The sequence below is a fragment of the Ornithorhynchus anatinus genome, chromosome 2 (genome assembly GCF_004115215.2).
Source record: "Ornithorhynchus anatinus isolate Pmale09 chromosome 2, mOrnAna1.pri.v4, whole genome shotgun sequence".
In the NCBI taxonomy this organism is placed as follows: domain Eukaryota; kingdom Metazoa; phylum Chordata; class Mammalia; order Monotremata; family Ornithorhynchidae; genus Ornithorhynchus; species Ornithorhynchus anatinus.
Genome location: NC_041729.1, coordinates 157345734 through 157367360, shown reverse-complemented (window position 1 = coordinate 157367360; position 21627 = coordinate 157345734). Strand labels below are relative to the sequence as shown.

The 21627-nt window shown below is 45.0% G+C and overlaps 1 protein-coding gene across 7 annotated transcripts in view; it reads right to left on the bottom strand.

Annotated features, from left to right (window-relative positions):
• SLC16A7 (solute carrier family 16 member 7) overlaps positions 1-21627 on the bottom strand; it is a 238141-nt gene that overhangs the window by 105953 nt on the left and 110561 nt on the right. For 6 of the 7 annotated variants that reach the window (XM_029057057.1, XM_029057047.1, XM_029057039.2 and 3 more), the window contains one exon: positions 6314-6394. The exons of the other annotated variant lie outside the window; for it this stretch is intronic. The gene's annotated coding sequence lies outside the window, so the exon portion shown is untranslated. The remainder of the gene's footprint in view (positions 1-6313; positions 6395-21627) is intronic. 7 annotated transcript variants of the gene reach the window in all.

Here is a 21627-nt window from a genome sequence, read left to right as displayed (position 1 = left end):
TACAAGCGCCTTCGCTCCAGTCAGGGATTTTTAACATGTCCAGCAAGAGATCTGAATTCTGACCTAAAAGAACCAATCTGTTTCTCAGCTGGCCAGCACTTAGTCGTCAGTCTCTTTGCTTTCATCTTTTGGGGCAGAAAGAAATCAGATGTCATAGTAATATGTAAGGCTTACCATCAAGACACCAACCAGATTATATAATGTGAATCACACTGAGGAACAGTGGTCCTTTTTCCACCTGTGATGGGACCCGAATTGCAATCTGATGCAAAAGGATGAACATCTGTATCTAAATCAGATATTATATGGCAAAATAATAATAATAATCATGATGTCGGAATTTGTTAAACGCTTACTATGTGAAGAGCGCTGTTCTAAGCGCTGGGGTAGATACAGGGTAATCAGGTTGTCCCACGTGAGGCTCAGTCTTAATCCCCATTTTACAGCTGAGGGTACTGAGACACAGAGAAGTTATGTGACTTGCCCACAGTCACAGAGCTGACAAGTGGCAGAGGCTGGACTCGAACCCATGACCTCGGACTCCCAAGCCCGTGCTCTTTCCACTGAGTCATGCTGCTTCTCGAATGAATGATGAATGCTTATTCATTATTCATGAATAATGAATGCGTCTCAAAATGAATGATCTAATAAATGATTGTGGTATTTATTAAGTGCTTACTCTGTGCCAAGCACTATACTCTTTGCAGAAGTAAATACAGAATCATCAGGTTGGAAATAATCCCTGTCCCACACGTGGCTCGCAGTCTAAGTGTGAGAGAGAGAACACATATTGAATCCCCATTTTACGGATGAGGAAACTGACATGCAGAGAAGATAAGTAATTTCCCAAACGTCACAACAGCTTAAATATCGACCTGATTGTTTTTTCACTTGGATAAGAAATGCTCAAAAATGTATCAGTTGGAAAGCTTTATGACCATTAACCCTGGATAATATCATTTTAAAATGCTGTATAAATATATGTAGGATTCTGGCTAGAGACAAAGGAGAATGGGATAATCCTTGTTAATTGTGGTGTTTGGACATGGAATGTTGTCCCTTCGATTTAGGTGAATATAGGGCTATAATGCAGAATATTGTGTAACATATTCTATAATGTAGGCAATTGAAACAATACAGCCAATTCACCTAATTTCACAATTCAATAAAAGACTATTCTTTCAGATTTGCATTAAAGTGCAGTGTGGACAACCTGTTTGAAAAAAAATAAAAATAAAAACAACACACAAACCCAATAACCTGATCTTTTAGCTTTACATCCTGATGTCTAGGTATATTTTATAGTTTAAGTTTGAATGGTAAATTTGATAAAATTATTTTATAGCTCATTGTGGGCTAATTGTGTCCGTGTCTTTTTATTGTTATATTGTACTCTCTCAAGTGCTCTGTACACAGTAAGTGCTCAATAAATACAACAGCGTGGCTCAGTGGAAAGAGCCCGGGCTTGGGAGTTAGAGGTCATGGGTTCGAATCCCAGCTCCACCCCTTGCCAGCTGTGTGATTTTGGGCAAGTCATTAACTTCTCTGTGCTTCAGTTACCTCATCTGTAAAATGGGGATTAAAACTGTGAGCCCCATGTGGAACAACCTGATCACCTTGCATTCCCCAGCACTTAGAACAGTGTTTTGCCCATAGTAAGCGTTTAACAGATACCACCATTTATTTTATTTTTTACAGCTGAATGGAATGAATGAATTTTATCTGTGCCCATTTGGTTTAACAGTATTTTCAGTCAGTTTAATATTTTTCAATGGTTTTTTTTTTCCAGAAAGAAAAACGTTGAGTCTCAGAAATCAATTGTTTCCTAAGGCTATCAAACCATGAATTGTGATGCCTTACGAATTAAGAATCTGTCTAATCACGCAATCACGCTTTATGCCTCTACTGCCCAGGGTGCGGTCCGTGGGTGAGAATGCCCTCTCCCCAGCTTCACAGAACTCTATATTTGGACCAGTACCTCTCAATCACCTTGGTACTAAGCCCACCCCCAATCCCTCGGCAATTTCAGTCAGTCACTCCTATTTATTGAGCGCTTATAGTGTGTAGAACCCTGTACTAAGTGCTTGGGAGAAGCAGCGTGGTTTAGCGGCAAGAACGCGGGCTTGGGAGTCAGAGATTGTGGGTTCTAATCCCCGCTCCGGCACCTGTCGGCTGTGTGACCTTGGGCAAGCCACTTTACTTCTCTACGCCTCAGTTACCTCATCTGTAAAATAGGGATGGAGACTGTGAACCCCACACGGGACAACCTCATTACCTTGTATCTACTCCAGCACTTAGAACAGTCCCATCCCCTCAGCACTGTACTCGTCCGCCCGACTGTATATATCTTCATCACGCTATTTATTATGTTTAATGAGATGTACATCACCCTGATTCTATTTATTTGCCATTGTTTTAATGAGATGTTCTTCCCCTCGACTCTATTTATTGTCATTGTTCTCATCTGCCCGTCTCCCCCGATTAGACTGTAAGCCCATCAAAGGGCAGGGACTGTCCTCCTGTGAGGAGATCAGAGAAGAAAGATAGAAGGGAGCGAGGTGTTTGAGGAGCAAGGTGAGGAGTTTCTTTTGGATGCAGGGGTGGATCGGCAACCCCTGGAGGTTCTTGAGAAGTGGAGAAACGTGGACCAAACTTTTTTTCTAGAAAAATGATCCCCACAGCAGAGTTAAGTATGGACTGGATTGAGGAGAGACAGGAGGCAGGAAGGAGAGGAAAGAGGCCGATGCAGTAATCAGGGTGGGTTAGGGGAAAGGTTTGTGGTCAGTGGAGTAGCAGTTTGGATGGAGAGAAAAGGGTGGATTTTAATGATGTCGTAACTGACAAGACTTGGTGACAGATTGACAGAAAGCGTTGAAGGAGAGAGAGGAGTGGAAGATGATGCCGAGGTTACGGGCTTGCAATGACGATGATGATGATAGTAATAATGAGGGTACTTGTTAAGCACTTACTATGGGCCAAGCACTGTTGATTCCATAGTATTTATTGAGCGCTTATTATGTGCAGAGCACTGTACTAAGCGCTTGGAATGGACAAATCGGTAACAGATAGAGACAGTCCCTGCCCTCTGATGGGCTTACGGTCTAATCGGGGGAGACGGACAGACAAGAACAATGGCAATAAATAGAATCAAGAATTCACCTCACTCTCAGCTTCACAGCACTCATGTACACATGATCAGAGAAGCAGCATGGCTTAGAGGAAAGAGCCCGGTCTTGGGAGTCAGAGGACGTGGGTTCTAATCCCGGCTCCGCCACTTGTCTGTTGTGTGACCTTGGGCAAGCCGCTTTACTTCTCTGTGCCTCCCTCACCTCATCAGGAAGACTGTGAGCCCCAACCAGGACAACCTGATTACCTTGTAGCTACCCCAGCGATTAGAACGGTGCTTGGCACATAGTAAGCACTTAAATATCATAGTTATGATTGCCATTATTATTATTATCCATAATTTATTTTAATAATAATCTTGGTATTTGTTAAGCGCTTACTATATGCAGAGCACTCTTCTAAGCGCGGGGGTAGACATAGGGTAATCAGCTTGTCCCACATGAGGCTCGCAGTCTTAATCCGCAAGTTACAGATGAGGGCACTGAGGCACAGAGAAGTGACGTGACTTGCCCACAGTCACACAGCTGCCAGGTGGCAGAGCCTGGATTCAAACCCATGACCTCTGACTCCCAAGCCCGGGCTCTTTCCACTGAGCCACGCTGCTTCTCTGTCTATCTCCCCCTCTACAACATAAGCAACTTGTGAGCAGGGAACATGTGAACCAAACAATTATAATGATAATAATAGTTGTGATCTTTGTTAACGCTTACTATGTGGCAGTCAATGTATTAAGCCTGGGGTGAATTCAAGCAAATTGGTTTGGACACAGTCCCTCTCCTACATGGGGCTCACAGTCTCAATCTCCATTTTACAAATGAGATAACTGGAGCACAAATAAGTTAAGAGACTTGTCCAAGGTCACAGAGCAGACAGGTGGTGGAGACGGGATTAGAACCCATGACCTTCTGACTCCCAAGTCTGTGCTCTATCCACTAAACCATGCTGCTTCTCCAAATCTGTTACACTCTACACACACTCGGACTAGTGCTTTGCACATAGCAAGTGCTCGATAAATACGATCAATCAATAAACATCACAATATTTTTTCCTATTACCATCGCGTAGAATAGCTTAAAAAGAACTAGGACAAAACCCAAAGCTTTTCACAGCCGGGAAACAAACCAATGGAGAAAAATTGCTTTGAAACCTGTGATGATCCCCAGTGGACCCATTTACCTTTGGGTTGGTCAAAGGGTTAAATACAATTTCTTCTTCTTTGCACACTTTCCCCGGGAATGTATGTACACTCTCAAGAATCAAATTGTGCTTCCAATGTGAATCACCCACTGGGGCCAGAATAGGAAAAAATTAATTCACTTGGAAGAATATTCTAAAGGAATTTCATCATAAAAGCAGAAAGGCTGTGCACTTAACATTCAACTAATGGAGCCTAGTTTCTCAGAAATGAAAAGATTATCTCTTTTTTTTTTCTTTTGGTTTTTTTGAATCCCATTTGCATTCTTTAAAAGTCAGTTACAAGAATCTCCAAGGAGTTGATCACTTTTGAGCACTTCCTCACATACCAAACACCCTATAAACAACGAGGAGGCTTTTCATCCTAACAAACCCCTTGAGTAAATTTATTTAATGCCACAAGAATCTAGTTCAATAATTTGAAAGTGTTTGATAAGCACAAAAATGCATATGGAGCCAATGAGAATTTGGCCTAAATACAATTACAAATCGACCCACTGGCATCACTTTTATTTCTATCTTTGTCGACACCTATCCACTTCAGGTAAAGTACATTTTTAGATCAATGATTTCTTTAGTAATCTAATGCATTTTCCTTTCCTAATTGTCTGACTTCAACTTTCGTTCATTCGACCGCATTTATTCCGCGCTTACTGTGGGCAGATCACTGTACTAAGCATTTGGGAGAGAAAAAAAATAAAACAATAAACGGACATGCTTCCCGCCCACATCGAGTTTACCGTCTAGAAGATGAGTTTACAGTCTAGATCGTGAGCCCCTCTGAAGGATAAGAATCCTACCTGGACCTTCTTATTTTGCATCCATACCAATATTTAGGAGATTGCTCAGCACAAATCAATCAATGGTAGTTATTGCTTCTTTTTCTTCAAATGTCGTCGAGCTGTTTCCGACCCACAGCGACTCCATGGACACACCCTCTTCAGAACGATTAGACTGTGAGCCCGTCAATGGATAGGGATTGTCTCTATCTGTTGCTGAATTGTACATTCCAAGCGCTTAGTAGAGTGCTCTGCACATAGTAAGCGCTCAATAAATACTACTGAATGAATGAATGAACGTCCCGGGAATAGAGAAGCAGCGTAGTCCAGTGGATAAAGCATTGGCCCGGGAGTCAGAAGGACTCCTCCGCCGCCCACCTCCGCACCGTCCCCCGTTCTCGCCGATCCCGCCGTCGACCCCCGGGCCACGTCCTCCCGCGGTCCCGGAATGGCCTCCCTCCTCACTTCCGCCAAACTGATTCTCTTCCCCTCTTCAAAACCCTACTTAAAGCTCACCTCCTCCAAGAGGCCTTCCCACACTGAGCTCCCCCCTTTCTCCCTCTGCTTCCTCTACCCCCCCTTCACCTCTCCACAGCTAAACCCTCTTCTCCCCCCTTTCCCTCTCCTCCTCCCCGTCTCCCTTCCCCTCCCCTCAGCACTGTACTCGTCCGCTAAACTGTATATATCTTCATCACCCTATTTATTTTGTTTAATGAGATGAACATCACCCCGATTCTATTTGCCATTGTTTTTATGAGATGTTCTTCCCTTGGACTCTGTTTATTGCCATTTAAAAAACAAAACATTCTTCTGACTCCTGGATGCTTGCTCTATCCACTAGACCACACTGCAGAGCACTGTACTAGATGCTTGAGAGAATACATTCCCTGCACACAATGACCCTACAGTTCAGAGCAAAGCAAGTTATCAAATACCTTTAACTGAGAGCCCGTTGTGGGCAGGGACGGTCATTCTTTATTGCTGTATTATTCTTTCCAAGTGCTTTAGTACAGTGCTCTGCACACTGGAAGCGCTCAATAAATACAACTGAATGAATAATTAACGTAATCATTAAGAATTAATGTCCATTGATGATTTGTAACCATTCCTGGTAGTGTTGGCTAGCCTTGTAAAAAGTAAGTTGGAAGTGAAGGAGAAAGTTATCAGTAACTTTGCAGAAACATCAATCGATCCGTAACTTTTTAAGCACTTACCGTGTGGAGAGCACTGTACTGGGCTTGGGAGAGTGCGGTGGAATTAATAGGCGGGAACTTTGCCCTTATGAAGAGGATAGTCTAGAGGGGAGAGAAAGACACCAAAATAAATGACATGTAGGAAAAAGCAATAAATTGTTCAGCTGCGTACATGGGTGGCCAGGAAGTGGAAATCCAACTGAAGCCACTAGTGTAGTTTAACCCCTATAGACAAGTTACTTTTGTGCATTTTTTCCTGGTAATTGTTAAGCACTGGCCTTGTGCCAGGCACTGGACTAAGCACTGGGGTCTGTCTTATGCTGCCGAGTCGTGTCTGACCCATCACGACCCAATAGACACATCTCTCCCAGAACACCCTACTTCCATATTCCAATCATTCTGGTAATGGTTCCACAGAGTCTTCTTGGTAAAGATCCCGAAGTGGTTTACTTTCCGGGCAGTAAACTCGAGTGTCTGCCCTCGACTCTCTCCCACGCCGCTGCTGCCCAGCACGGGGAAATTTTGACTCTCACTAGCCACTGTCAAGCTAGGAATGGAATGGATATGCCTCCGCTTGACTCTCCCTCCCGTAGCTGTGACTGGTGGAGGACTGGAAATTCGCCTTGGTGCGACCCTGAGAAGTGAGCACTGGGGTAGATATACGCTAATGAGGTTGGAAACAGTCCAACTCTTACATGGGGCTTACAGTCTTATTCTCTATAGATGAGGTGTCTGAGGCACAGGGGAGTTAATATTGTTGGTATCTGGTAAGCGCTTCCTATGTGCCAAGCACTGTACTAAGCGCTGGGTAGATACAAGGTAATCAGGTTGTCCCTCGTGGGGCTCACAGTCTTAACCCCCATTTTACAGATGAGGTAACTGAGGCACAGAGAAGTTAACTGGCTTGCCCACAGTCACACAGCTGATAAGCGGCAGAGTCGGGATACGAACCCACGACCTCTGACTCCCAAGCCCGGGCTCTTTCCACTGAGCCACGCTGCTTCTCACAGTGAATGACTTGCCCAGGGTCACAAAGCAGACAAGTCTCTTTATGGGTAGGGAACCGCTCTCTCAACTGTGTTGCATTGTAATAATGATAATTATGATATTTGTTAAGCGCTTACTATGTGCCAGGCACTGTACAAAGCACTGGGGTGAATACGAGCAAATCGAGTTGGACCCATCCCTGTCTCATGTGGGGCTCACATAGTCTCAATCCCTACTTTACAGATGAGTAACTGAGGCCCAGAGAAGTGAAGTGACTTGCACAAGGTCACAAAGCAGACAAGTGGCAGGGCTGGGATTAGAATCCATATGCCATGCGCTCTCCTAAGTGCTAGGTACAGTGCTCAGCACACAGTCGCTACTCAATAATATACCACCGATTAATTGCTTCCTCGATCAGTATGTGTAAAGCGAGAAGCAACGTGGCCACGAGATTGGGAGTCCGAAGGACCTGAATTCTAATTCTGATTCTGCCACTTGCCTGTTGTGTGACCTAGGGCAAGTCACTTCACTTCTCTGGGCCTCAGTTCCCACATGTGGTAAAATGAGGATTACGACTATATACCCAAAAGTGGGGCAGGGACTGTGTCCAACCTGATTGTCATGTATCTCCCCCAGTGCTTAGCACAGGGCCTGGCACATAGTAAGGGCTTAACAAATACACATTTTTTCTTTGAAGTGCTTACTCCGTTCCAAGCACTATACTAAGCTCTGACGTAGAAGTTAGACAACGAGGACGGACACACGCTCTGCCTCCGGTGGGACTCCCATTCTAGGAAGAAGGAAAAACACCTCAGTGATTCCAGTGGCCTCCACAGTCGAGTCGCTCACTGCCGGAATGAGAAAGCCAGTACGAAAAGCCACCAGGACTGGAACCCAGTATCCTGGCCGCTCCTCCTTCCTCTCCTGCCGGCTAGCAACTACAGGAGCCGGGAGCTCATTCCTTCACGGTGCTTCACTTTCCTCCTGCATGTCAAGAGTAATGTGAAGCATTTTATGCTCTTTAGGCAGTATTCTTTTTAGTTCAAGTTAATATATTTAACGGGCATCAGCAGAGCCTCACGGGCCCGAGAGTCAAAGGCTCTCAATACCACCGATCAATTTATCTATTAACCGAAAGGATCAATTAATCAAAAGGTTACGGCTCAGCTCCACCACTGGTCTGTTGGGTGAGACCTTGGGTAAGTCACTTGACTAATAATAATAACAATAATAATGATATCTGTTAACCATTTACTATATACCAAGCACTGAACAAAACATCGGGGTGAATACAGGATAACAACCCGGTGCTCACAGCCTAAGTAAGAGGGGGAACAGAATCTCCATTTTACAGATCAGGAAATTGAGGCACAAAGAAGAGAAGTGATATTTCCAAGGCAAGTGGAAGAACTAGGATTAGAACTCAGGTCCTCTGACTCCCAGGCCCGTGCTCTTTCTTCTAGGACGTGCTTGAAACTTTCTGGGCCTCAGCAACTCATAATTATGTTCTTCTGTTAGCCACTTATCATGTGCTAAGCACTGTATTTAGTGCTGAGGTAGTTATAATGCAATCAGATGAGATACAGTTCCTGTCCCACAGGGACTTAATCTTAAGGGGAAGGGAGAGGAGAAGCAGTGTGGCTCAGCGGAAAGAGCCCGGGCTTGGGAGTCAAAGGTCGCGGGTTCTAATCCCTGCCCCGTCACTCATCTGCTGTGTGACGTTGGACAAGGCACTTAACTTCTCTATGCCTCCATCTCCTCATCTGTAAAATGGGGATCAAGACTGTGAGCCCCAAGTGGGACAACCTGCTTACCTTGTATCTACCCCAGCGCTTAGAACAGTGCTTGGCACATAGTAAGCGCTTAACAAATACCATAATAATTACTATTATCATTATTATCATTATTATTATGAATCCCCATTTTGCAGATGAGGAAACAGACGCAGAGATAATCAGTCACTCGACCAATTATATTTACTGAGGGTATACTCTGTGCAGAGTCCTGTACTAAGCGCTTGGGAGAGGACAGTTTAAGAGAGTTAGTAGGACATGTTAAGTGACTGGCCCAAGGTAATACAACAGGAACCTGCCAGAGCCAGGATTGGAACTCAGATGTCCTGACTCCAAGTCCTCTGTCTTTTTCACTAGTCTGTGCTTTCTCTCACTGAAAATAAAATCTTGAGCAAATTATACTACCAACTATGTTGCGTTGTATCCTCCCAAGTGCTTAGTACAATGTCCTGCACACAACGCTCAGTAAATACCATTGATGGATTTCTACTAGACCAGTATTGCCCCTATCTCCTCATTGGTAAAATGACATTAAGATAGACTGTGAGTCCCTTGGGGGAAAAGGGACTGTGTCTGATGTCATAACTTGGTAACACTCTTAGCACTAAGCACACAAGAAGGAAGGCCAAAATTTGGTACTTCATAATGTTGGTATTTGATAAACGCTTACGCTATGTCGAGCACTGTTCTAAGCGCTGGGATTTTAATCAGGTTGGCCACAGTCCCTGTCCCAAGTAGGATTTAAATCCCTATTTCACAGTTGAGGGAACTGAGGCCCAGAGAAGTGAAGCGACTGGCCCACGGTCTCACAACAGACACGTGACACAGTCAGGATTAGAACACAGGACTCGTAGGCCCATGCTCTATTCACTTAGCCGCATATCATTGGGCCAATACATTTAGTAGTCCCTGGCAGTTCCTCATTAGAATCACTCCCCTCAAAAACATGAATGGAGTGCCTTTGATGTACAAATAATAATAATAATAATAATGTTGCTATTTGTTAAGCACTTACTATGTGCAGAGCACTGTTCTAAGCAATGGGGGAGATACAGGGTAATCAGGTTGTCCCACGTGAGGCTCACAGTTAATTCCCATTTTACAGATGAGGTAACTGAGGCACAGAGAAGTGAAGTGGCTTGCCCACAGTCAGACAGCTGACAAGTGGCAGAGCCGGGAGTCGAACTCATGACCTCTGACTCCGAAGTCCAGGCTCTTTCCACTGAGCCACGCTGCTTCTCGATGTGAGTCCTTTGGGCCAGGACTGCGCCTGATTATCTGTAGGCTTTTTCCAACGGTTCTTAGTACACGACTAGGGCAGAACAAAAATGAAAACTATGTCGTGATCACTTTTAGAACAATTTTTGAAGTTGAGAAGATTTCAGGATAGCTTAATAGAATAAACACACAGAACCCAAAGTATCAATTCAAGCAATGCAACTATTCTAGGTCTTTAGAAACAGGGGGAAAGACATGTTTGAAAATACGGAAAATCCTATAAAACATACTGTTTTGTGAACTCACGGGAAATCTGGAGGGTTTGGTTACTCATCGACCAGCTACTAAGAGCTACATGAAATCAAATGCAATGTGAGATAGAGATCAGTGGCGTTTTTTTGTGCAGTGCTCTGTACTAACCCAGTTCCCTCATCTCTAAAACGGGGATGAAGACTGTGAGTCTCACGTGGGACAACCTGATTACCCTGTATCTCCCCCAGCGCTTAGAACAGTGCTCTGCACATAGTAAGCGCTTAACAAATACCGACATTATTATTACTAACCACTTGAGAAAGTCCAATAGAAGACACACTCCCAGCCCTCAAGGAGCTAACGATCAAATTATGGAGAAGACTGAAAGCTCGTTTAGCCCTTTATTGCTAAATTTCACTCTCCCAAGCGCTTAGTTCTGTGCATTGCACACAGTGAGCGCTCATTAAATAAGATTGAATGAATATAGGCTTCCAGTTAGTGAAAAGGCCCCCCAAAATCCTTAGACAAGATGTTAGGTAAATCATATTCTCTTGAAGCTTAATAAATCAGGAGCTGAGGCTATTGAAAGTAGGACACCGTGAACATCAATCTGGGCAATGACTTTGCTGTCAGCTTCGGGACCGAAGTTTAATCAGTTCCGTAGCAAGAAGTCATGAGTCATGTTTATCCCAAGTGACAACTGGATACACTAAACCCAGTAAGCTTCGGGGATAGATTTCTTCACAATTTCTTCTGAAGGTCAGTTTATTGTAAAGTCATAAACATTTTCATTTGACTGCACAGATTATCAGTGGAGACATAATTGTCCGATATGAACATCACTTGGCCTGCTATTTTCGCATTCGTGGACAGATAATGTGCCATAAAACTATTAGCAACAATACAGAAACTGAATGAAGCTACCATAAATTATTCTCCCTTGGACAAAAAAAAACAAAAAAAAACAAACCATGAGACAGCAAGGAAATTTGGATGTTTTCAATGGCAATTTGAGTTCTTCCAATCTCTGTTCATTCATTCATTCAATAGTATTTACTGAGTGCTTACTATGTGCAGAACATATTTAATAATAATAATGATAACGTTGGTATTTTTTAAGCGCTTACTATGTGCAGAGCACTGTTCTAAGAACTGGGGTAGATACAGGGTAATCAGGTTGTCCCTCGTGAGGCTCACAGTCTTATTCTCCATTATACAGATGAGGTAACTGAGGCGCAGAGAAGTTAAGCGACTTGCCCACAGTGGCAGAGCAGGGATTCGAACCCGTGACCTCTGACTCCCAAGCCCGTGCACTTTCCACCGAGCCACGAAGCACTGACTTTTTAAACGGTTGGTTTTTGTTTGGTTTTTGTTTTGTTCTCTTTAGAGGTGGGGGCAAGTGCCAAAGGAATCCTACTGTATGTGTTTGATCTCATTAATCCATCAGTAGTATTTATTAAGTGTCTACCGTGTTCAGAGCACTACAATTAAGTGCTTGGGGGAGTACAATGCAAAAGAGTTGGTAGACATTTTCCCTGCCCACAAGGGCCTTAGGATCTGGGGGCGGGGGGGGCAGAGACATTAAAATAAATTGTCGACGAACACATTAGTGCCGCGGGGCTGAGGGAGGGGTGAATAACGAGTGCTTAAAGCGTACAGATCTTAGTGCATAGGCGATGCAGAAGGGAGAGGGAGTAGAGGAAACGGGAGTTTAGTCAGGCAAGGCCCCTTGGAGGAGATGTGATTTCGGTAAGGTTTGGAAGGTGGGGAGAGCGGTGGTCTGTCGTACATGAAGGGGGAGAGAGTTTCAGGCCAGTGGGAGGAGTTGGGCAGATGACCGGCAGTGAGATAAAGACTGAGGTACAATAAATAAATTGGCGTTGGAGAAGTGAAGTGTGCTGACTGGGTAACAGTAGGAAATCAGCAAGATAAGGTAGGAGGGATTGACCCGATCGAGTGCTTTAAAGCAGATGGCAAGGCGTTTATATCTGATGCGGAGGTGCGTGGGCAACCGCTGGAGGTTCTTGATGACTGGGAAGATGTGAACTGAGCCTTTTTCATTAAAAAATGATTCGGGAGGCAGGTCGAAGTAAGGACTGGAGTGAAGAGAGACAGGAGGCCGGGAGGTCGGTGAGAAGGCTGATGCAGTAGTCAAAGCAGGATAAGTGCTTGGATCAGCATAGTAGCAGTTTGGTTGGGGATGAAAGGGCAGATTTTAGCAATGTAGTAAAGACAGAATCAACAGGATTTAGTTTACACAAAACTAATCACAATACTGCATTTATTCGATATCTAGAAAACCTTAACTATTTACAGTTTTTTCGCCCACCTGAACTGTGTACTCACTTTGAACAGGGGCACCCAGAATAAGTAGAACTTAAATCTGCTAAGACAAGCAAAATGAGACTAACTTTCTTCTGCCATACTTAGGTAAAATGTTTGAAACCTAGTTTAGAAAGCTTGACTCTGCTAGTCCCCCGATATTGCTGTCAACTCTTAAGGTCAACGCTCTTTAATGTAGTTTTGAATTTCTGATGATATCATCTCATTTTATGTCTGTCATCGGCCTTACCTCCTTCTTCTCTTTCTTAGATTATAAACCCAGAAGGGCAGGGTCCAGTGGTTAATTTTTTCTCATGTGCTTTTATTTTTTTTAAAGTGATGAGTACAGTGTGTTGCCCAAAGGCACTTAATAATAGTAATAGTAATAATAATAGTCACGGTATTTGTTATGTGCTGGGGTGGATACAAGCAAATCGGTTTGGACACAGTCCCTGTCCCCCTGGGGCTCACAGACTCCATCCCTATTTTACAGATGAAGTAACTGAGGCTCAGAGAAGTTAAAAGATTTGCCCAAGTTCAACTAGCAAACAAGTGGCAGAGCTGGGAGTAGAACCCATGACCTTCTGACTCCCAGGCCAGGACCGCATCCAGTACGTCACGCTGCTTCTTAATAATAACGATAATGTTGGTATTTGTTAAGCGTTTACTATGTGCAGAACACTGTTCTAAGCGCTGGGGGAAATACAGGGCAATCAGGTTGTCCCACGTGAGGCTCACAGTTAATCCCCATTATACAGATGAGGTAACTGAGGCACAGAGAGGTTAAGTGACCTGTCCACAGTCACACAGCTGACAAATGGCAGAGCCGGGATCCGAACCAATGACCTCGGACTTCCAAGCCGGGCTCTTAATAGGTAATTCAACACTTAAAACATACCCCTACTACTTCTATTCTTCCTTTGATTATTTGTATCAGAATAGCAAAACCTACTGTATATTCTAGTTTGTTGTGTAGTTCTTGCAAGATTTTTAAAAATGTAATGTGTGGTATTTGTGAAGCGCTTACTGCATGCCCAACACTCTTCTAAGTGCTGGGGTAGATACAAGTTAATCAGGTTGGACACAATCCATGTCCCTCATGGGGCTCACAATCTTGATCCCCATTTTGCAGATGAGGTAACTGAGGCACAAAGAAGTTAAGTAACTAGCTCAAGGCCACACAGCACACATGTGGCAGAGCCAGGATTAGAACCCATGACCTCTGACTCCCAGGCACATAATAATAATAGGAATAATAATAATGTTAGTATGTGTTAAGCGCTTACTATGTGCAGAGCACTGTTCTAAGCTCGGATAGGTACAGGGTAATCAGGTTGTCCCAAGTGAGGCTCACAGTTAATCCCCATTTTACAGAGGAGGTAACTGAGGCACAGAGAAGTGAAGTGACTTGCCCACAGTCACACAGCTGACAAATGACAGAGCCAGGATTCGAACCTATGACCTATGACTCCCAAGCCCGGGCTCCTTCCACTGAGCCACACTGCACATGCTCTTTCTGCTTCACCATGTCTTACAAGATATTCAGTGTCCCTAAATGTGATAGCCTATAACACCATGTAGTTACAGTAAAGAAATGATAAGAACCACAACGCTAGATTTTCAAATAAAGATGTCATAGATACTTGATATCAATGACTCAATCTTGATTTTTGCCTTCATAATCCCACGTACCCCAAATGGTGCAGTCTTAGCAGGGCCTCATTTTCAAATCATGTCTTTTGACGTACTGTATCTGCTTTAGAAACAGCACGGCCTAGTGAATCGAGCACGGGTCTGGGCGTCAGAAGGACCCGGGTGCCAATCCCAGCCCCGCCGCGTATCTGCTGTATGACTTTGGGCAAGTCACTTCACCTTCTCAGTGCCTCAGTTTCCTTATCTGTAAAATGGGGATCAAGAATGCGGGCCCTACATGGACTGCGTGCGACCCAAATTTGCTTATATCCACCCAGTGCTTAGTATAGTGCCTGGCACGCAGTAAGCGCTGAAGAATACCACAGTTATTACTATCATCATCCTCCTCACTATCATTATGACCACGATGCATGGAATTAAAAGCTTCCCTCTGACAGAGATAAAGGCAATTCAGTATCAGAAGTCACGTCTTATGTGATCTTCAAGGTACCAAATGAATTCTCTGTATTTAAAGGACTTACTCCTTCAGTAGTTCATTACCTTTCTTGCAGAGTAGATAAATGTAATTAGTAAGATAGTCTTCAGATGTGATATGCTTTAATGCCCGTGAAGCCTTGTGTGACCGTGGAAATTAATTTCATTTGTCTGATCTTTGTATTAGTACTAATCGGGTGTTGATTAAGTGCTTCTTAAGTATCAAAGTACTTTTTAAGCCTTGGGATAGGTAGAGCTGATCAATCCATCAATCAGTAGTATTTGTTGAGCATTTCATTCATTCATTCATTCATTCAATAGCATTTATTGAGCGCTTACTATGTGCAGAGCACTGTACTAAGCACTTGGAATGTACAGATCGGTAACAGATAGAGACAGTCCCTGCCCTTTGACGGGCTTGCAGTCTAATCGGTGGAGACGGACAGACAAAAACAATAGCAATAACTAGAATCGAGGGGATGAACATCTCATTAAAACAATAGCAAATAAAGAGAATCGAGGTGATGTACATCTCATTAACAAAATAAATAGGGTAATGAAAATATATACAGTTGAGTGGACGAGTACAGTGCTGAGGGGAGGGGAAGGGAGAGGGGGAGGAGCAGAGGGAAAGGGGGGAAAAGAGGGCTTAGCTGAGGGGAGGTGAAGGGGGCGTAGAGGGGGAGCAGAGGGAGCAGAGGGAAAAGGGGAGCTCAGTCTGGGAAGGCCTCTTGGAGGAGGCTTGTGTGCACAGTAAATGCACACATTTACTGTGTGCAGAGCACTATATAGAGTACTTGGGAGAATATCATAGACTTGGTAGACAGAATACCTGTCCTTAAGGAGCTGACAGTTCAGTGGGCAAGAGATCCACTAGAATACTTTACAAGTATTCATAATGGGTACCGTGCCGGTCACGTATGGGACTTTCGATCTAAGACGCAGGGAGAGCAAGGCCCCGGGAGGTAATCAGACTTGCCCAAGGTCACACACGTTACAGGTCAGTGAAAGATTCGGCCATTAGAATCAAAGTCTCCTGATTCCATGTTCTTTCCCCTAAGCTACGATCTGATTTTCTCCATCTCGAAAATGAAGGCATTAAGACTAAACCACCCCATGTAGCAAAAATAACCCATTGTGTTTGGTATGTAGAGTGTTAATGAATACCATGCAAAAGCTAAAATTAGAAGAGCATTTAAATGAGAACACTGAATTTTGCGGCGACTTTTTCCATTGCATCATCTTTGTCGTGTTAAGTAACCGAGGCATTAACTTTCTGGTTCAGACTTGCAAGCGTTGTAAAACATTTCAGTGCTCAGGGCGAGAAAACACAATTATAGCTCCTACCAGCTTTAAGGGAGGCCAAATTTTACAGTCTTCTAGGATGACACTTTGTAGTAGTCACCGATTCTCGATTCTTCCCCTTCCCATGAGGAGCAGGGCCCCGGTAGGGATTTCCCAGTTTCTCTCTCTCTGCATTGTTGATAAAAGCAATCTGACGATTCCTGGCAAGTTTGCATTTTGTGATGTGGGGAAGAAGAACTACCTCCTTAAATCGCCCCTCCCTGAACCACGTTTGGGGAGATACTGGACCAGGGAATCAGGTGCCCAGGATTGATCTGGTGAAAGGAGTATAACTGTATAACTATAGGTGAATAATAATTTTGGTATTTTTTAAGCGCTTACTATGTGCAGAGCACTGTTCTAAGCGCTGGGGTAGACACAGGGGAATCAGGTTGTCCCACGTGGGGCTCACAGTCTTCATCCCCATTTTACAGATGAGGCAACTGAGGCACAGAGAAGTTAAGTGACTTGCCCACAGTCACACAGCTGACAAGTGACAGAGCTGGGATTCAAACTCATGACCTCTGACTCCAAAGCCTGTGCTCTTTACACTGAGCCACGCTGCTCCTCATTACCCTATTCATTTTGTTAATGAGATGTACATCACCCTGATTCTATTTATTTGCTACTGTTTTAATGAGCTGTTCTTCCCCTCAATTCTATTTATTGCCACTGTTCTTGTCTGTCCGTCTCCCCCAGTCAGACCGTAAGCCCATCAAAGGGCAGGGATTTTCTCTGTTACCGATTTGTACATTCTAAGCGCTTAGTACAGTGCTCTGCACACAGTAAGCGCTCAGTAAATACCATTAAATGAATGAATGAAAGGAGGGGTTCAGGGTGGGAATCATAATCACTAATAATTGTGGTACTTGTTAAGCACTTATTATGTGCCAAGCACTGTTCTAAATATTAGTCAGGTAGGTTGGTCACAGTCCCTGTCCCACATGGGGCTGATAGTTTTAATCCCCATTTTATAGATAAGGTAACTGAGGCATAAAGAAGTGAAGTGACTTCCCCAAAGTCACACAGCAGACACGGTGGAGTCCGATTTGTACATTCCAAGCGCTTAGTACAGTGCTCTGCACATAGTAAGCGCTCAATAAATACTATTGAATGAATGAATGGGATTAGAACCCGGCTCCTTATGACTTGCAGTGCTCCAACCACTACACCACGTTGCTTCTCAACAACTGGAGTGTCAGCAATTTGCTCCCTTGTATAGCCCACAATAAGAAGAAGAATTGTGTTACTTGTTAAGCACTTACTATGTGTCAGGCACCATACTAAGCGCTGCGGTGTGCACAAGCGAATCAGACTGGACACAGTCCCTATCTCACGTGGGGCTCACAGTCTAATCTCCATTTTACAGATGAGGTAGCTGAGGCCCAGAGAAGTGCAATAACTTGCCCAAGGTCACACAGCGGAGAAGCGGCGGAGCCTCTCTCATTTCTTCCTCTACCTCTACTTAATAATAATAATAATAATGTTCGTATTTGTTAAGCGCTTACTATGTGCACAGCACTGTTCTAAGCGCTGGGGTAGACACAGAGGAATCAGGTTGCCCCACGTGGGGCTCACAGTCTTAATCCCCATTTTACAGAGGAGGTAACTGAGGCACCGAGAAGTTAAGTGACTTGCCACACAGCCGCCAAGTGGCAGAGCCAGGGTTCGAACCCATGACCTTTCATTCATTCATTCAATAGTATTTATTGAGCGCTTACTATGTGCAGAGCACTGTACTAAGCGCTTGGAATGAACAAGTTGGCGACAGATAGAGACGGTCCCTGCCGTTTGACGGGCTTACGGTCTAGTCGGGGGAGACGGACAGACGAGGACGATGGCGATAAATAGAGTCGAGGGGAAGAACGTCTCGTAAAAACAATGGCGACTAAATAGAATTGAGGCGATGTACAATTCATTAACAAAATAAATAGGGTAACGGAAATATATACAATTGAGCGGACGAGTACGGTGCTGTGGGGATGGGGAGGGAGAGGTGGAGAAGCAGAGGGAAAAGGGGAAAAAGAGGGTTTAGCTGCGGAGAGGTAAAGGGGGGGTGGCAGAGGGAGTAGAGGGAGAAGAGGAGCTCAGTCTGGGAAGGCCTCTTGGAGGAGGTGAGTTTTAAGTAGGGTTTCGAAGAGGGGAAGAGAATCAGTTTGGCGGAGGTGAGGAGGGAGGGCGTTCCGGGACCGCGGGAGGACGTGACCCGGGGGTCGACGGCGGGACGGGCGAGACCGAGGGACGGCGAGGAGGTGGGCGGCGGAGGAGCGGAGCGTGCGGGGTGGGCGGTAGAAAGAGAGAAGGGAGGAGAGGTAGGAAGGGGCGAGGTGACGGAGAGCCTCGGAGCCTAGAGTGAGGAGTTTATGTTTGGAGCGGAGGTCGATGGGCAACCACTGGAGTTGTTTAAGAAGGGGAGTGACAGGCCCAGATCGTTTCGGCGGGAAGATGAGCCGGGCGGCGGAGTGAAGAATAGACCGGAGCGGGGCGAGAGAGGAGGAAGGGAGGTCAGAGAGAAGGCTGACACAGTAGTCTAGCTGGGATACAACGAGAGCCCGTAGCAGTAAGGTAGCCGTTTGGGTGGAGAGGAAAGGGCGGATCTTGGCGATATCGTAGAGGTGAAACCGGCAGTTCTCGGTAACCGATAGGAAGCGTGGGGTGAACGAGAGAGACGAGTCGAGGATGACACCGAGATCGCGGGCCCGAGAGACGGGAAGGACGGTCGTGCCATCCAAGGTGATAGAGAAGTCTGGGAGAGGACCGGGTTCGGGAGGGAAGATGAGGAGCTCGGTCTCGCTCATGTTGAGTTTTAGGTGGCGGGCCGACATCCAGGTGGAGACGTCCCGGAGGCGGGAGGAGATGCGAGCCTGAAGGGAGGGGGAGAGGACAGGGGCGGAGATGTAGATCTGCGTGTAGACCTCTGACTCCAAAGCCCGGGCTCTTTCCAGTGAGCCACGCTGCTTCCAGGTTGACTCACACACCAACTCGACCTTTCTCTTTAATTTTAGTTTTGCATTTCTTTCTGCCTAGAGGATATCTCTACTTGGATGCCCCACCCTCAGTTCAAGTTCAACATGTTCAAAAACCCAAACTCCTCCTCTTCTCTCCAACCTTCCCATGACTGTTGACAGCACCACCGTCCCTCCATTTGTCAAGCTTGCAAATTGTCCGTTGGGTAATAATGCTGGTGTTTGTTAAGCGTTTACTATGTGCAGCGCACTGTTCTAAGCACCGGGGTAGATACAGGGTAACCAGTTTGTCCCACGTGAGGCTCACAATCTTCATCCCCATTTTACAGATGAGGTACCTGAGGCACAGAGAAGTGAAGTGACTTGCCCAGAGTCACACAGTTGATAAGTGGCAGAGCTGGGATTAGAACCCACAACCTCAGACTCCCAAGCCCGTGCTCTTTCCACTAAGCCACACTGCTTCTAGCCAAGTGACGTTGGACAAGTCACTTAATAGAAATATTGATAATAACTGTGGTATTTGTTAAGCACTTACTATGCGCCAAGCCCTGTACTCAGTGCTGGGGTGCATACAAGCAAATCAGGTTGGACACAGTCCCTTGCTCCACGTGGGGCTCGCAGACTCAAACCCCATTTTACATATGTGGTAACTGATGCAGAAAGCTGTTAAGTGACTTGCCCAAGGTCACACAGCAGGCAAGTGGCGGAGCCAAGATTAGAACCCATGACCTTCTGACTCCCAAAACCCTGTTTGTTGAACTAGGCCATGCTGCACTTATCTTGTCGGTGTTACCTCATCTGTAAAATGGAGATTAAGACTGTGAGCCCCAAGTTGGAAGAGTGCTTGGCACATAGTAGGTGCTTAACAAATATCCTCACGACTTAACACCATTATTATCGGGGCACTAGCTTGACTGATCGTTCTCCTTTGATCTCAAAGAGAAGCAGCGTGGCTCAGTGGAAGGAGCCCGGGCTTGGGAGTCAGAGGTCATGGGTTCTAATCCCGGCTCCGCCACTTGTCGGCTGTGTGACTTTGGGCAAGTCACTTCACTTCTCTGTGCCTCAGTTCCCTCATCTGTAAAATGGGGATGAAGACTGTGAGCCCCATGTAGGACAACCTGATCACCGTGTATCCCCTGGCGCTTAGAACAGTGCTTGGCACATAGTAAGCGCTTAACAAATACCACCATCATCATCACCTCAAGATTGTCAGTAGGCAGTGTGACCCAGTGGAAAGAGCGCCGGCCTCGGAGTTAGAGTACCTGAGTTCTAATCATGACTCCACCACAGGGCTGCTTTGTGACCTTGAGAAAATCACCTAACTTCTCTGGACCTCAGTTTTCTCATCTGAATTACGGAGATGTAAAACCTGTTTTCCTTCCTACTTAGACTGTGATCCCCGAGAGGGACGGGAACTGTGCCTGAACTGTTTATCTCTTTTCTATCCCAGTACTTAGTACAATATTTGGCACATAGTAAGTGCTTAAAAAAATACCACATTTATTATCATAGTGAGAGTTCTTTCTTTTTCAGCGTCTTTAGAATCTGGCCATTCCGCTCCATCTAAATCAGCATCGTGGTTGTCCAAAAGCTTGTCATAACCCCACTCGACTATAGTGTACCTGACTCCCCACAGACCTGCTCGCCTCCAGACTCTTCCTCTCCAGTTCATATTTCACTCTGAGTCCTGATTCAGTTTTGTAAAATAGCATTTGGTACGTGATAATCCTCCCACCACTGCCCATTCCTCTCCTCATTATACAGAAACTCCTGACCACTGGTTTTATGACACACGATCAGCTCTCCTCCATACTTATCCTTATTTCTCTTCTACCAAATTCCAGTTTGCACACTTCCCTTCATCCATCCTATTCCTTGAGTCTTATTGTCAATTTTCTCATTAGCAATCAGCAATGTTTGCTCAGGACCTCGCTTGTGATTGGAACTCCCTTGCCTTCACACGGGAAGCAGCAAAACAATAATAATAATAATGGTACTTGTTTAGCACTTACTATGTGTCAAACACTGTTCTAAGCACTGGGATCCGGGAGTCACAAGATCATTGGTTCTAAACCTGTCTACGCCACTTGTCTGCTGTGTGGCTTTGGGCAACTGGCTTCACTTCTCTGGGCCTCAGTTTCCTCAGTTTTAAAATAAGGATTAAGGCAGTGAGCCCAGTGTGGTACAGGGAATGTTTCCAACCTGCTTTTCTTGTATCCCATCCCACCATCCCCAGTACTTAGTAATGTGTCTGACATCTAGTAAGTGCTTACCAAATACCACAATTATCATTATTATTATTATTATTATTATTATCTGACAGACC